This window comes from Lactuca sativa, chromosome 4 (assembly GCF_002870075.4).
Source record: "Lactuca sativa cultivar Salinas chromosome 4, Lsat_Salinas_v11, whole genome shotgun sequence".
NCBI lineage: Eukaryota > Viridiplantae > Streptophyta > Magnoliopsida > Asterales > Asteraceae > Lactuca > Lactuca sativa.
The window spans coordinates 323,034,067-323,051,259 of NC_056626.2; the positions used below are offsets into that span (position 1 = coordinate 323,034,067).

General features: G+C 34.7%; 1 pseudogene; it reads right to left on the reverse strand.

The window, feature by feature from the left end:
• Positions 1 to 1,017: 1,017 nt before the first annotated feature.
• LOC128133673 (uncharacterized) lies at positions 1,018 to 3,413 on the reverse strand (annotated as a pseudogene).
• Positions 3,414 to 17,193: the final 13,780 nt, after the last annotated feature.

Genomic DNA, 17,193 nt, shown 5'->3' on the forward strand with positions numbered 1-17,193 from the left:
TTCTGTGCGGTTCCAATTGAGTTAATTATGCATGTGAGTTCTATGAGTTCTCATTTTGAACACATAAAAGGCAAAGCACCTGAATCAATGAAAGGTACATTGATAGGAAAGGGTGAGCTGCTTGACTACTTGGAAGACATGGTGGGAAGATGTGCTACCATAAGGCAAGAAATCAAGATTAAGAAAGTTCGGTCCATATGAGTTTGAATTTGTCATAAACTTTAGTTTTAACAAATTCACATGGATAGGAACACATACACCGTTTAAAATTTCGATTGTAATCTTCTTAAAATATCTCTTAGTGGGAGCCAAGGGCGAAGCCAAGATATTTTTTTAGGGTGTTCCTAATAACTTATTAAACATACAAAAACTAGAAACATATATAAATTATCAAACAACCGCAAACTTCAAACATATATAGATTACAAATTCACTAAGGTCGTCGACGAGTTTTCATTTTATCAAACATATTGCTGATATCTTGATTGGCAACATCCGCAAAAACCTCTTTTTCGATATAAGCAACCAAATTATCATTCATCCATTGATCTCCCATTTTATTGCGTATCCTGTTCTTCACAATCTTTATAGCGGAAAACGATCTCTCAACTGTTGCTGTTGAAACCGGTAACGTCAATGCTAATTTGATGAGCAAGTAAACCATAGAAAACACTTTATCCCTTTTTGTTTCAACCATCTTCTGTGCAAGATCGCCAATCCCATTTAGATTCAAAAAATCTGACGAATTCAACATATCGAGAATATAAGTTTCTAGTTGATCGTTAAGTATCTCCAAATCCATATCTGAAAAATCATTTGGATATAAACGAGCTAGCTGAATTAATTTGTTTTTATCAAAAGCTGCAAATGAGTTATTTGGATTGAGACACGCCATGAAAAGAAGCAATTTGGTGCTAGTCTCACTAAAACGACTAGTTCTGTGCGTTGCAAATCAATGACATCGTAGAATAACTCTACACGATAGTAGTGTAAGTTTGTCATCTTTGGACTTTTTCGTCATGACTGTCCAGGAAGTAAGAACATTGCATCCATGTTGCAAACCTCAATCTCGTGTCTTTTACAAAACAATGTAGTCTGAGTGAGCATAGAATCCCATCCACTATCCCTCAAATTTTGCAATTGCATCTTGCAAATTCTAACCAAGTTCATTGCATTTACAATATCTTGATCTTTCCTTTGCAATGCTTGGGACAACTCATTCGTAATACCCAATAATTTTTTCATGAAGTGCAAAGAAAATATGAAATCAAAGGTCTGCAAGGAGTTAATTAACATATCAGCTTCACATTTTTGTTCTGGGGTTGCTCCATCTTCCGTAATAATCTCAAGAACATCTAAAATGGATGGAAACAATGTAATCATACTTATCAAAGTACCATAATGGGATCCCCAACGTGTGTCTCCCGGTTTGATAAGAGATGTTTCTTGATTGAGGCCTCGACCGCTTATGATTTCACCTAAACCAAGTGCTTCAATAACTTTGGAAGCTTGTTGTTCTCGAAGACGGTCAAGACGCTTGCAAGAACCTCCAACAACATTCACAACATTGGTTAGCAACACAAACAAAGAAACGATTTTTGAATTATTTTTTGCCACCGCTACAAGAGTAAGTTGAAGCTGGTGAGAAAAACAATGAATATAATATGCACTTGCATTTTCATTCAAAATCAAAGTTTTAAGACCACCAAGTTCACCTTTCATATTACTTGCCCCATCATAACCTTGTCCGCGCAAAACTGGAGATGCTCAACCCATGTCTTGAAAACAAATTATCGAGTGTCTCTTTAAGTGTAATAGCTGTAGTATTTGGGACATGCTCAATACCTAGAAAGCGTTCAATTACACGACCTTCTACATCTACATACCGCAACACAACACTCATTTGTTCTTTAATCGAAATATCACGAGATTCATCGACAAGGAGAGAGAAAAAACATTCGCCAATATCATTTATAATGAGCTTCGTTGTTTCAATTGCAGCTGCATGAACAATGTCTTTTTGGATATCTGGTGAAGTCAACTTTAGATTCAAAGGAGAATTATTGAAAGTAACATCTTTAATGCTTTGATTATGATCAGCTAGAAATTGCAACAACTCTATAAAGTTCCCTCTGTTAGCTGAAGTTTCACTTTCATCATGTCCTCTAAATGCAAGACCTTGTCTTAATAGAAATCGAATACAATCAATTGATGCATCCAATCGTATATCATAGTCTATTGAACTTTGTGTTAAATGCTTTGCAAACGCAACATCAACACGTTGTTTGTTGTTCAATAAATCCTTGCACTTGGACCAAGCTTGGTTGTGAACACTCTTGAAACCTCCAACATGTTGATTCAACTTTTCTTTATGTCCCCAATTTTCAAATCCCACACTAACAAATGTTTCACCGCCTCCTTGTGCTCCAACATATGGTTTGAATAAATAACAATATAAGCAATACACAGCATTTTGAGTTACACTATATTCTAGCCATGTAGAATATTCTTTAACATTAAACCAAGCAACATTAAATCTTCGTGGTTTTTTGCCAAAAAGAGTGTAAGGAAACTCGTGAGATTTAGGTTGGCAAGGCCCTTTTAAGAGGTATGCTCTTCGAACTTCATCTCAAACATTAGGATCATAATCTAAAATCCTAGTCCTCATTCCAGGGTCTGAGGGAAGATCTGGTAAATTGATTTCCACACGGCTATGTTTAGAAAAATCAACTTAGATGCCTCTGATGAATCCGAAATTTTTCTCTTTGTTAAATATTTCTCCATGCCTGTTGAATGATAAGTGATTAATAAATAATAAGTAATTAATGAAAAATAAGACTTGTTTCTTCTAATAAATACAATAACTAAATAGAAAAATAAAAAGGAAATATAGGTTCTACTTGGTCTATTCATATGTTTGCAGAGAGAAAAGAAAGAAAGATATAATAATTAACAAATATGTATATTCAAACATCAAAAAAGCAAGAGATAACAATTAAAAGATAAGTATATTTACACTGTGAGTTGTGACTTTCTCTTTTCACAGCATGGGCAAGTGTACTGTATACAAGTATGCAACAAAAGGAATTAAATAAACAAATGGTGGGGATCAGTTTCTATATCTTTTCCCATAATCTAAATAACATAATTTATACAATAAATAATAGGATCATAGGAATCGTATCTACTCCAATTCTAAATAAACAAATTAACGGAATCCCAATTGCTTTGCTGCTGCCATATACAACAAAAGTATACCCTAAATTCTTTGAAAATATAAAATATTTACATACAATAAGTCAATAACCTACTGCTTTGCTTGCTTGCTCGATCGCAAACTTCAATTAAGAGAATTAGAAATTTAGAAGACGATGCCTGGTTGTCTTACTTGCTTGATCGCACTTTTTCTCCATCTAATTTCCCGCTAATTTGATCTAATGGGATTTGGGGTTCAGACTAATGAAGGCGACGAGAGTGGGCCTGGCTATTTGGGCTAGTAAAAAAACAAAAAAAAAATTAATAATCTGAGGGTGGGCCTGGGCTCCCTCTGGCCCCAACGTGGCTCCGCCATTGGTGGGAGCATAAGTGTTATGTTTATAATAATCATCATGATAGTGGGAGCATAAATGTTATGATTGTATGATTATTAAGGAAAGTATTGCAAGTTGGCAATATTAATTATAGAAAACAAGAGTTATACCTTGCAAAGTCGTAAGGGTTGTAAAGTTGTTTTGCTATAATTACGGGAGAGAATATTATGCTTCATTTCAAATCTAAAGGATTAGGTTGAGAAATGTTAATAAACTTAGTCAAAGGTACATAGTGTGTTCTTAAAATTTCGATTATGATTACCGCATTCCTCTTCACAATTCGAATTTTGAGAACATAGCAAATAAAACATTATGCGTCGTGTCCCATACGCTTCGGGTATAGGATCGATTGCAAATGCTTTAATGTTTGACCATTCTAAAATTTTCCAAATGTCTAGCGCATTTAGAGGAAAAAAGGACTAGAATCGGTTTTGACTAAAATAATTAAACAACTATCAAAGGACAATCCAAAGTTCGACGAGGATTAGTCGCTTGTGAGTAGTTGGAAGTATAGTATTGGAAAATATGGAAATGTTTCCATATTGGATGGACCATATCGACATCATTATGAATAGATAAGATTCTATTAAGAATGAGTTGTCATATGGAACATATGGAAGTGTGTCCATATTGGGAATTGAATATTGAGAAATCTATGACTAGATTAGAAACTCCTATGCAAAAGGATGTTCAAAGAATGTACTTTGAGTGAGAGACATCACGTCTATGGAATTGTCTTGTAACAATATCCGATAGAGGACTTTGTAATATCATTGGCAATAGTCTTTGTGACATTGGTACAGTGACATTACGAAAGGATAAGTTGCATAGAATGTTAGAATCTAGCATATTCTATAAGTAGCAAGAATTTGATATTCTTTAACTTATGGAAAATGGATTTGGAGTTGTGAAATGAGAATGATTGGAAATGTGTTCAATGTGATCTATTTCACAAAGTAAGAACCATAGGTAAACATTGTGTGCATGCTAGGAGCATGGGACAAGTGTAATAATTCAAGTAAGAAGTTGATTACCCGAAACGACAAATAATGAGTAATCAATATGGTGATAAATAAAAGGCGCTTTTTTATACTCAAAGGTTTGAGGCCATATGGGATTAGTATTATTCTTGTGTTCCACATTTTCTTGTTTTGACTTCAAGAATAATTGAGTTTATTAAGAATAATCGAATTATTCGAACGGGTCACAGTTGTTCATATGTTGGAAGTGTTGGGTTTTGAGCATTCTAACACTTCCTAAGTGTACATGCAACCCTAAATACCTTGGATCTATGTTTTCTCTATTATACATGCAAATAAGAACATCCAAGGTATTATCCTAATCTAGCATACAAAAACTATGAATGTAACAAGATAGAATACATACCTCTTGATGTAGCTTGATGTCTTCAAGCTTTAAGAGCTTAGCCCCAATAGCGTGGAAGCCTCAAGTGGAATCACAAATCACCAAGACACCTTGGAATACTTTAGAGAATATGATTACTTGGTTCTCTCTAGTGAAATTGGCTAGCCCTTCTTTAGTGTATCCACACTAGTGCCAATTTCACCAACCAAAGACATCTTTATATAGTATGGAGGATTAGGGTTAAACCCTAATACCCATGACCTTTCATTTCCTAGGATCCATGGGTTAAACACTCCATGGACTATCCATGAAAGCTTAGCCCAACCTAAATGAACTTGGCCCATTCCATATATATAAGAGTCTATATTTAATTAGTTCCTTTTGATCACTTAATTAATTATAAATTAATTCTTGATCAATACTAATTAAATAATATGATTCCATATTAATATATTAGAACTTATAATGTATTAATATTAATCATAAACATACTATTCTCAAAAGATTATCCATATAAATTGTGTCGGTGAAGTGCAACCCAAATGGACCATGCCGGGTCGGGTCAAGTACATACCAAATATAGTTATGGACTTAGACATTAATCCAACAGTCTCCCACTTGGATAAGTCTAAAACTATTATTGCGTATGACTTCAAACCTAACAGGCAATCGTAGCTCTTAAAGCCGCTGTCAAACTCTGACCTTTGTCAATGACTTGTCCATTAGATAAGGGATCATATATTCCTCCATTCTAGATATCGTATGGACTGAGACATGGATTATAATCATTCCTCTGTCCATTTGTTGTTTCCCAATTTCCAATTTATGACGACTGACTAATTGAACAAATCAAATCAGTCCTGGCCCGGCCGAGCACTTGCATTTGTCATCATCAAATCATCGAGGGGCCCACAGATATCGCTTTTATCCCGAAGGTAAAAGGAACGGATAAACTTCGACTCATATGGCTTGTTCTACTACTTGTTGAATCATACACAAAGGCACGTTTTATAACACCGAGTTACCGTATGCGTTTTCGTGCAATCAATGTACTATCAACTCATAGTAACAACTCATATCTCTAGGTTTGAAGAATATAAGATATTATCGTCTCATGATCACTCGTGATAAAATCCATGAAGTGATTCCAATGAGCGCGGGTTCAATCCAATACTCAGAACTTATGAGCACTCATGAGTGTTGTAGCCCTTTGTCCAACACCTTAGACCTCTACAAGCCAACCCATGACAGTGTTAATTCATATCTACTTCCAACATATGACCGACTGTGGATGGTTTGAATAACTTAGTCATTCCGGAAGAATAACCCAGTTTATTTGGGAAGTCAAAACATGCAAAATGAAACACAATAATAATTGAATCCAATATCGTATCAACTCTTTGAACATAAATAAAACACCTTTTATTTATCACCATATGATTACACATTATTCATTGTAAACTGTTTCAGCTTTCAACTTTATTCTTGAATTTAAAACAATAGTTGTCCCATGCTCCAAGCATGTACACTATGTTTTCTTAAACACTAGTCATGCCATACACCAAGTATGCATACTATGTTTGTCTATGACCTTTACTTTGTGAACTAGATCAATTGAACATAACTTCAATGATTCTCTTTTCACACTCCTAAATCCTTACTGCAAATGCAAGAATTCCAAATTCATGTCATTTACTGAAATCTGTTAGATTCTAAACTCATATGCATTGATCCTCTTGTAACGATTATGCACAAACTCCAAAAGACTTGGCAACAATCATTACAGAGTATTCCAAAGGAGATCAACTCCTTGGAAATATCCTTCTTGCATTAAGTTTCCTTAATCTTACACAGATTGAAAATTCTAACTTTGAAACATTTCTAGATTCCATTTTGACTATCACTTCTGAAAAAGAGTTGCCTCCTTATAGATTATGTCAATATGGTCCTTCCAGAATTATCACTATACTTCCAATTGTCCTTGAGTAAACAATCTTTGGTAAACCTTAGATTGTCCTCGGCAATTGTTTAATCCTTTTAGTCATATCCAGTTCTAAACCTTTTCCCTCCTTAATGCCCCAGGCATTTGGAAAATTTTAGAAAGGATGAATATAACACATGTAATCGATCCTATATCCGAAGCATATGGGACACGATTCATGATGTCTCACATAAAGACTAAACCAGTCTTTTGCTATACTATTACCATTTGAATTTGCCAAGTTCTCATAATTCAGATTATGAAAAGGGATGCCGTAATCATAATCGAATTTTAGAACGCAAATAATGGACCCGTATACAGAATATCCTTATGTTGAGCCATTCCAACATGAAATTCATATATATCCTTGACTAAATGATTAAAACCTCACGATCTAAGCTTATAGATTTGAGATGAAGTATAATTCTAAGCTTATAGATTGGAGATGAAGTATAATTTCCTCTCCCTTAATTATAGCAAAACAACCTTTTCCCAATTGAAACCTTTTGTTTTCTATAATTAACATTGCTAGCATGCAATACTTATCATAATTATCATGCTCCCACTAACATGATGATTATTAGCATTAGACTTATGCTCCCACTAGCTTTGACATGTTCTCAGAAATCACCTGGACTTCTAGAAATCAATACTTCATTGACTTTCTTACCAAAGTTCAGATTTCTGATGCTAGATTGTTTTGATAAAACTTTATCAAAATCATACACCTTCCCTTAGATAGCACACTTGTGTGTCTAAACAATTATGAAGAGGTATGTCGTAATCATAATGGTTAGACCTTTTTGCCACTTCTCAATAGTCTAGGTTAGTGTGCTGGTAAACCACACACGCTCCACTAACGACTTTGAAAATGCAAATGTCACAGTTGCTATCTAGCTAAAATCTACTTAGTGAAAGTGTTTCCTCACCATCATTTTCATGCATCGGTGAGAAACCTTATGACACTTAGATTTAATGGTGTATGTGTTCTTATCCATGTGAATTGTCAAAACCATAGTCATAAGGCAAGGATAATGACAAATCCAAACTCATATGGACTGAACTCAATCTTAATTTCCTGCCACCTGGCATCTCAAGGGCCTGCCATTGCTTCCAAGTTGTTGTGCAACAAATTGAGAACTCTAAGAACTCATATGCAAAGCCAACTTTAACTGGAATGGGCACAGGATATGTCAACACGATAGGTTATGAACCTTAAGTTGTGTGCTAGTGAAGAGCTTTAGGTTTTATTCTTGATTAGTTCTTGAGACTTTCAAGACCTTTAAGACTCCCACTGTCCTCTTGACCTATAAGACTCCCTTGTCAAACATCCAAGAGATAGTGCGGATTCTAATCAGGACAAACACTTCGCAACATTGGCCTAAGTTGGTCTTTGTTTTATCCAAAACATCACAACTTACCAATTTAAAATGTACAAGAGTAGAAAACTTTTACTCTTACATTTAAGAAGTGTTTTAAACCTTCTTTAAGACATGTCACTCAAGTTACAATCTTGGAGTATGACTCTAAGACTTGTATTGGAACGAAGTATGACTCATCTTCTTGATTTAACCACTTCAACAATTCAAGATCCCTTTTCTTAGTCATAAGAATGCACTAAGACTTCCTTAGAGAACTAATTGTGCTATGGTTTCTTAATCGTTAAGATGATCACAAAACTGATACTAAAGTACTCTCCCATCTTTTCAGATTTGAGAAACTTTTATCCTTCTGCCTAAGTTGATTCTTCTTATTCGCTCTGCCTTACATGGAAACCTTTTCCAATGTCTCAGAATTACACTTAATCTTGTAAGTATAACCATATTTACTGAGCTTTAGTAAACTATGACGAATAGTCTTATCAATCTTTTGTGGTGGACTAAATTAGTGCACAAGACTATGTACTCGATCCCTTAGTCCTTTACTTGACTCACACATTTATGTGAACAGGTAATTACCCTTAATTTTCCAAAACTTGAAAGTTCTCATTCATCATGCTTTACAACTTGCATGATTCCAAGTTCCGGTCCAATTGAAACTTGGGTGATGAGAATCTTTCCTTATTTGGTAAATCTAGACATTACCACAAATGAAAGAATCAATTTCATATTTCCACTCTTGCTCTTAATGGAATCATATAAGCAACAATTTTTCCTTAAATGCCATTGTAAGGATATTTTAAAATAAATAAAATAAAAAATTTTTCTTTTATTTTGAACTTTGCGGAAAAACTTATCCTTACAATCCATATGAAAAATTGTTGTTATCTATTCCTTAAGCAATATCTCATAACTCCTAAGAAGTAGCTCAAGAATCCAATTTTTCAAACTATGCGATAGAAATCCATCTATGCGATCAGATTCAGCATATTCTTTCTTTAAGTTTCTTCACTTTTTCTTTGATTCTTGTTAACATCACCATGTGATCCAGTCACATCATGTATCAAGAATCTCAGAATAGAAACTTAACAGAGTTAGATAGTGGACTTTACCTGAAGTAGAGTCAAACTTATTGACTTTAACATCCTTAGGTAAATCTGGCAGCTTTGCAACCAATGCCCCTTCCTTTGGCAATATAAACATATGGATCCTTTGATAAAGGTACACGGGACTATCAGAGACTTAGCTTTTCTCTTTACCATTTGGTCAACCGAGTTGACTATGGCCGATCCCTTTCCACTGGGAAGAGAGAGCTTTACTAGATATCCAATGTCATCATTGTCAGTGTCCATAAAGATTTAGGAAGTTGATCTTAGCAAATAGATAAGATCATTAAGGGTCTTGTCATAGTCTGTTTCATAGGTGTCCCAAAGGAACTCACTATGTGACTTAGAAAGTGATTGAACCACCAACTTTCTCAAGACTTTGACACCCAACTTTCCCGGCTTGTCAATATGCGACTATATCTCCAAGATGTGATCACACCTAGACCTTGCCTTGCCAATAGGGCTTGAGTGACCTTAAACTTTTCAAGAACTTGTGGGTTAGGGAGAATAATTGGAGGAGGAGAAAGAAGTATGATATCCATGGGACATCATTTTCATTAGGAAACCTTGTTTCAAGAGATTTGGGAAGATCATAGGTGCCTAAACCAGACATCTTTTGGGAGATATTCAAGATAGTTGATTTAAAGTCCTTAATATGACACCCAATATGAAATATTAAGGCTACGACCCAACAAACTATTTTATAACTTAGAAGAGGTATGCCGTAATCCAAGCTATAAAATATTTGAAGGTAGGTGAATGACGATTCACCAATTTCCACCAAGATAAACGAAATGTATTATTAAGTTTTAATTGGTTTTGAAACTCCTAGATCTTTGAGATTCATTGAACTTGTTCAAAGGCATGTTTCAATCTCGAGTGTGCCCTTCAGGTTTTGTGATTGGGATGCCGAGGATCACAAAACAAGGTGTGAAGTAACCATGCAAATCACTTGGTACCCTTAATAAATTACCCCTCAATCGATGTGCCGGTTAACCACACACGCTCCATCGATACTATGATAAATATTAAGTCACCCTTTACCTACCTTGTTAAGTCCAAGTTAGTGTGCCGGTTAACCACACACGCTCCACTAACGACTTAGAAAAAGTGTAAAGTGTAATTTCATGGGTTAGCACCTTATTCACATTTTTCCTAAGTAACTAAGATTGGGTGTTATTAAGAGTTTAGTTACTTAGTATTATCATTAATACTTTTAATGAAGGGAGAATTCTAGTCCTGTCAAACCCGTTCGGCTAACGACCCTCCACTAGTCAAGCAAGCGGTGGGTGAGAGTGGACACCCATTAAGCTGCCATTTTATAGGCAACAACCTTATACCCACCTTATAGACCGGCTTCGTGAATGAGGCGTACTAGCGGTAAGACTGACTTTACTCTTATACATATATATATATATATATATATATATATATATATATATATATATATATATATATATATATATATATATATTATTAACTTATAATATTATAAAGTATAAGGGTTGAATTTTAACTTTTAAAATTCTAAGGGCTAACTTGGAATTAAAGTATTCATAAGTGAAAACTTTTCAAATTCCAAAACTTGAGGGCAAGTTTTGAAACTATTCAAAACTAATTAATTCCATAACTTATGTGTTTAAAGTAGTTTTAATCCAAAAACTCTTCAAGTTCCATAACTTGAGGACAAGTTATGGAAGACTTTAAACTAATAAAAAAAGTAACTTTTTCTTTATTTTATAACTTATGGATTTAATTATGGTTACATATTTTTCTTTAATGAAGTGACTCTTGAACTTCCATAACTTGAGGACAAGTTATGGAGTCATAAAAAATTATTCAATGACACAAGACTCTTCATTTTGTAACCATTGCCAACTTTTATGAGTTTTATGAAACTTAAATGTGACTTTTCATATAACTTGAGGACAAGTTACACAAACACATTTTAGAATCAACTCTTAGATTAATTTGGATTGAAAACAATAATTTCACTTAACTTTTCTATTAATCTAAGCAACTCATAACAACAAGATAATTCAAATCAAACTTTTTTCATGTAATTAGTTAAACCTTAAACTAATACAAAACATGAATCTATTGACAATTATCTTTGAAAACGGATTAGCATGAACATTACCACATCAAAAACAAGTTTATAAGTTCAAAAACAACTTAGGGTAATGTTCCTAGTCCATTTCTAGCCAAAAAACTCGAAAATATGCTGTCTGGGGGTCCAACTCGTCGAGTGCATGAACCAACTCGGCGAGTTGGATCGAATTGATCACATTTTAGGCATGGACTCGCCGAGTCTCCTGATGGACTCGCCGAGTCTGATGATCAGACAGCAACAAATTCGTTTTTTCAGCTTCTATTGCAGGTATAACAAGAAAACAAGCCTAGGCTCTGATACCACTGTTGGGTTTTGAGCATTCTAACACTTCCTAAGTGTACATGCAACCCTAAATACCTTGGATCTATGTTTTCTCTATTATACATGCAAATAAGAACATCCAATGTATTATCCTAATCTAGCATACAAAAACTATGAATGTAACAAGATAGAATACATACCTCTTGATTTAACTTGATGTCTTCAAGCTTTAAGAGCTTAGCCCCAATAGTGTGGAAGCCTCAAGTGGAATCACAAATCACCAAGACACCTTGGAATACTTTAGAGAATATGATTACTTGGTTCTCTCTAGTGAAATTGGCTAGCCCTTCTTTAGTGTATCCATACTAGTGCCAATTTCACCAACCAAAGACATCTTTATATAGTATGGAGGATTAGGGTTAAACCCTAATACCCTTGACCTTTCATTTCCTAGGATCCATGGGTTAAACACTCCATGGACTATCCATGAAAGCTTAGCCCAACCTAAATGAACTTGGCCCATTCCATATATATATATAAGAGTCCATATTTAATTAGTTCCTTTTGATCACTTAATTAATTATAAATTAATTCTTGATCAATACTAATTAAATAATATGATTCCATATTAATATATTAGAACTTATAATATATTAATATTAATCATAAACATACTATTCTCAAAAGATTATCCATATAAATTGTGTCGGTGAAGTGCAACCCAAATGGACCATGCCGGGTCGGGTCAAGTACATACCAAATATAGTTATGGACTTAGACATTAATCCAACAGGAAGTAGATATGAATGAAGACTGTCGTGAATTGGTGTGTGGATTGTCTAAAGAGCATTAGACATAAGCAAATGTTTGCTGCAACGTTCATGAGTGCTTATGAATGTTATTTGAGCATTGGATTAAACCCACACTCACTTGGATCACTCCATGAATTGTATCACGAGTGATTGGTGAGACGATAACATCTTATATTCTTGAAACCGAGATGTGTGAGTTGTATCTTGCGAATCGGTTGCACATTGATAATATGTAAACGCACTAGTAACTTGGTGTTATAAAACATATTGTTGTGTGTGATTCGGTGCATGAGTGCAAGCGATCATTGTATCAAAGTTTATCCATTCCTTTTATTCAAAGTAGGATAAAAGCGATATCTTTGGGCCCCTCGATGATTTAGTGATGACAAACGTAAATGCTCGACCGGGCTAGGGCTAATTTGATTTGTTCAATTAGTCAGTCGTCATAAATCGGGAATCGAGATATAGTACAAAGAGAATGATTTGAAATCATATCTCATATGATATCTAGAATGGAGGAATATATGATCCCTTATCTAAGGACACACGTATCTGATATGATCAGAGTTGACAGTGGCTTTGGAAAGCTACGATTGTAGATCAGGATCTGAAGTCATACGCAGAATAGTTGTTAGACTTATCCAAGTGGGAGACTGTTGGATTAGTGTATAAGTCCATAACTATTTTGGTATATACATGACCCGATGGTGCATGGTCCTTTTGGGTTGCCTTCACCAAAGCAACTTGATTGGAGAAATAAATAGAGAGAGAGGTTATTATGATTTATTAATATGTTATAAGAATAATATATTAAAGGAGAAATCATATTTGTTTAATTAATATTGGTCAAGAATTAATTTTGTGATCAAGTGTAATTAATTAAACTAGAGGGGCTGAATTGTAATTATGTGATAGTTACAAAATAAGGTAAGGATTATCTTAAATATAGGGTGAACGAATTTAAGGTGATAATTTCTTAGAATTCGACTAGGATAAGGGTTTCTAAGACTTATCTTATGGTTGCTTGGTGGGCAAGCAACTAGATAAGGAAAAGTACTAAAACCCTAATCTTTACACCTATATAAACCCCCTAAGGCTCATGAATTCGTCTAACCCTACCCAAGAAGTCCTAAGGACTAATTCCTACCTCTCTCCTCTCTCTTTATACCTTCTCCATTTGCTCTTGGTGTTTGTAAGCCATTAGAGGAGTGACACTTGTGACTCTAAGCCTTCCGAAGTCAATTCAAGGAGGAATTGGGATTGTTATTGCTACATAACAATCAAGGTAACATTATAAACCTATTCTAATATCTAATATGATTACTTGTATGCTAGAATTAGGGTTTATAGTCTTGGATTCGAAGCATGTACAATAGAGAAACCTAGATCCAAGCATTAGGGTTTGTATGAGCACATAGGATGTCTTATGACCAAAACCCATCAGTTATATGCTAAGAATACTTGATGATATGCTAGAAAAACATGATTTTATCATGTTCATAAAGGGTGTGCGGCCGCACACATCATGCTGGCCGCACACACCCTTTTTAGATCCAAAAATGGTAATAAACTTCATATAAGGCTAAAGCATGAAGTAAGAAACCTTCCTAGATGAGTCCTAAATCCTTAAAATACATTTTGGCACATTCAATAGGGAGTGTGCGGCCGCACACACCCCCTAGCCGCACACCCTAGCCGCACACACACAAATACTATGTATTTTGACCATACACTCCCTTGTATAGCCATATACCCCTTATAGACAATAATATATGGTTGTAACACTTCAAAATAAGTGTTTACTAGCCTCTAAGGTAGCTTCAATTCAATAATTAGATGTTATAAGTGTTGGATAAGGTGTCTAAGTCCATAACTATTTCGGGTGTGTACTTGACCCGACCCGGCATGGTCCATTTGGGTTGCATGGCACCATGCAATTGGATAGACTAAATGAGAGAAATAACACTTGGAGATTATTAATATATTATAAGTTCTAATGTATTAATAATATTATTTGATTAGTTGATCAAAGAATTAATTTGGAATTAATTAAGTGATCAAAGGATAACTAATTAAATATATGGGTTGATTATGTAAATCATTCATATCTTGTATAGTGGGCTAAGAGGCTCCATGGATTATCAAGTTGGGTTCTACCCATAGGATGCTCCATGGATGCTCCATGGGAGTTACAAACCCATGGGTCATGGAAATGAAGAGTCATGACACATTAGGGTTTACATGGTGTAACCCTAGATGTGTCAACAATATATAAGGATCCCATTCTCCACCAAAATCGGCTAGACAAAAGAAACTAGAGGGCTTGGCCGATTTTAAGAAGTGTGTATTATCTCAAAGGTCTTTCCAAGAGCATTTGGTGTTGTGTGAAGCATTTGAGGCATCACACTTGGGGTGCTAGGCTCACAAGGTTTCAAGGAACATAAGCAACAACAAGGTAAGTTATTCTATCTCTTATTCAAGTTAAAATTGTTCCCCATGTATGCTAGATAGGAATATAACCTTGGAAATTCAACTTTGCATGATAATTAGACAAACATAGATCCAAGGTTATTAGGGTTGCATGTACACTTAGGAAGTGTTAGAATGCTCAAAACCCTTCAATAAGCACTAATTATATTCATATATGTATCATTATATGTTAAATAGGATCCACGTGTGTGCGCAAGTCTTCACTTGACACTTAGCATCCTATACAATTTGTTCATCGAAACCACTCACTACAGGTGAGTTCATACCCCTTAATCGACCTTTTAAATGTTTTTAAATGCTTTTATGGAGGAGGGGGGGGGGAATACAAGTTGAACAATTATAGTTGTTATATCCATCACATGTGATTAATAACTACCAAACAAGTGGTTTTCTTACTTTTCAAACTGTGTTATCAAACTGTTTTGCTTCAAACTGTGTTATCAAACTGTGTTACAAACTCTTTTGCTTGTCAAATACTTTTACTTAAACTCTTTTTACACTTTTATATTGTGAAATGCATGCCTATGTTTGTATAGTTATATAAGTAATGTTTAAAGGACTTAGGAAGACTAACTCACTTTATCTCCTTTTCCTCGTTGGGATGTGGCTTTAGGGAATCGGTTAATCGTTTGAAGGTCATCTAAATATTAGTTATATATTATGTATACATATATATACATAAAGTTTTATCAATCAGTTCAATACCCTTGGGTAGCTAGGGTATACATTCATGTTCATACGTACAAGTCATATTACTAGTAAACTACGATATGCGAAGTTTAGGGAGTTACTAATACTATTACTAGAACGAAGAATCATACAATGAGCCAGTTAATTCATGAGTCAATACTTGCTAGATAGAGAGAACACAGAATACAACTAGCACGCACAGTACATTACAATACAGGCTAGACAGAGGGAGAACATACATTATAGCTAGCACATTCATTACATATACAGTTTTATAGTTAGGTGAGCCACGTTCCTGGGCATGGCACTACCTGCCATGGCCGTTCATGTATCCAGAATCTCCTTAATTGGGGAGCGTATGAGTTTGCGTATAGCTATACTGCATTGACTATCCTACACCTCGCTGCTAGCTACATTAAGACTTACAAGTCTATGGGTGCCAAATGTCATTTTCTTCTGACATCTTACATTGTCGCGTACTATAGTCGGTAGGAGTATACAGACCGATCACATGGTACATTAACTTATAATTAGTTTAAGCTAGTTAGTAAAGTGGTAGTTACTTATTACAATACTACAGTACTATTTCATTTTCCCAATGCATTCACCTTGTGAGTTTCTCACAATATATAGAAATGTGAAAACTATATTTTTGAGAAATGATAGTCAGATTTGGGAATATACACACACTTACAAGAGACACACACAGATACTAGATTCCTTGGAAGAAGGCTACTTTTAGTAGGAAACATAGGGTTTTCTAGGAGTTTCAAAACTTTTACATACTTATACTTCACATACTTACAAATACATTCATACAAATACAGACACAAAAATACTTATGACCTCACCAGCTTTAAAGTTGATACTCTCTTTCGAAATAACTTGTATTCTCAGGTCACCAATAGACAGGTACCAGTGCAAGGTTTAGAGAAGATGGAGCTCATTCAAGACTCATCTTTCGTTTTGATTTATATTTTGGTGTCTATATAACTTGACAGAACACACTTGTATTAAATTATATTATGAATGCAATGGATGATCTTGTTGCTTGTTTACTATTTTACCTTGTTGTGATACCGAACATGACGTCCTCCGCCCCAGAACATTTCTGCCGTTCATGGTTTTGGGGTGTGACAAATTGGTATTAGAGCTTTGTTTATAGTGAATTGAGTATATCAACCCATAAAAGGTATACAAACTATAAATACAATGGGATTAAAATACTCTGATGAAGAGTTTATACTTTAAATAATAAAATATTTAATTAAGTATACGTGCCGGCATTCATACTAAAATCAGTGTGACTAGGACAGTACAAAAGTATTACGATTGTTGGGAAGCACAAATTGACTTAGAGACATATAGTCAAAAACTGGGAAGATATAGCCTGATCAACTATATTA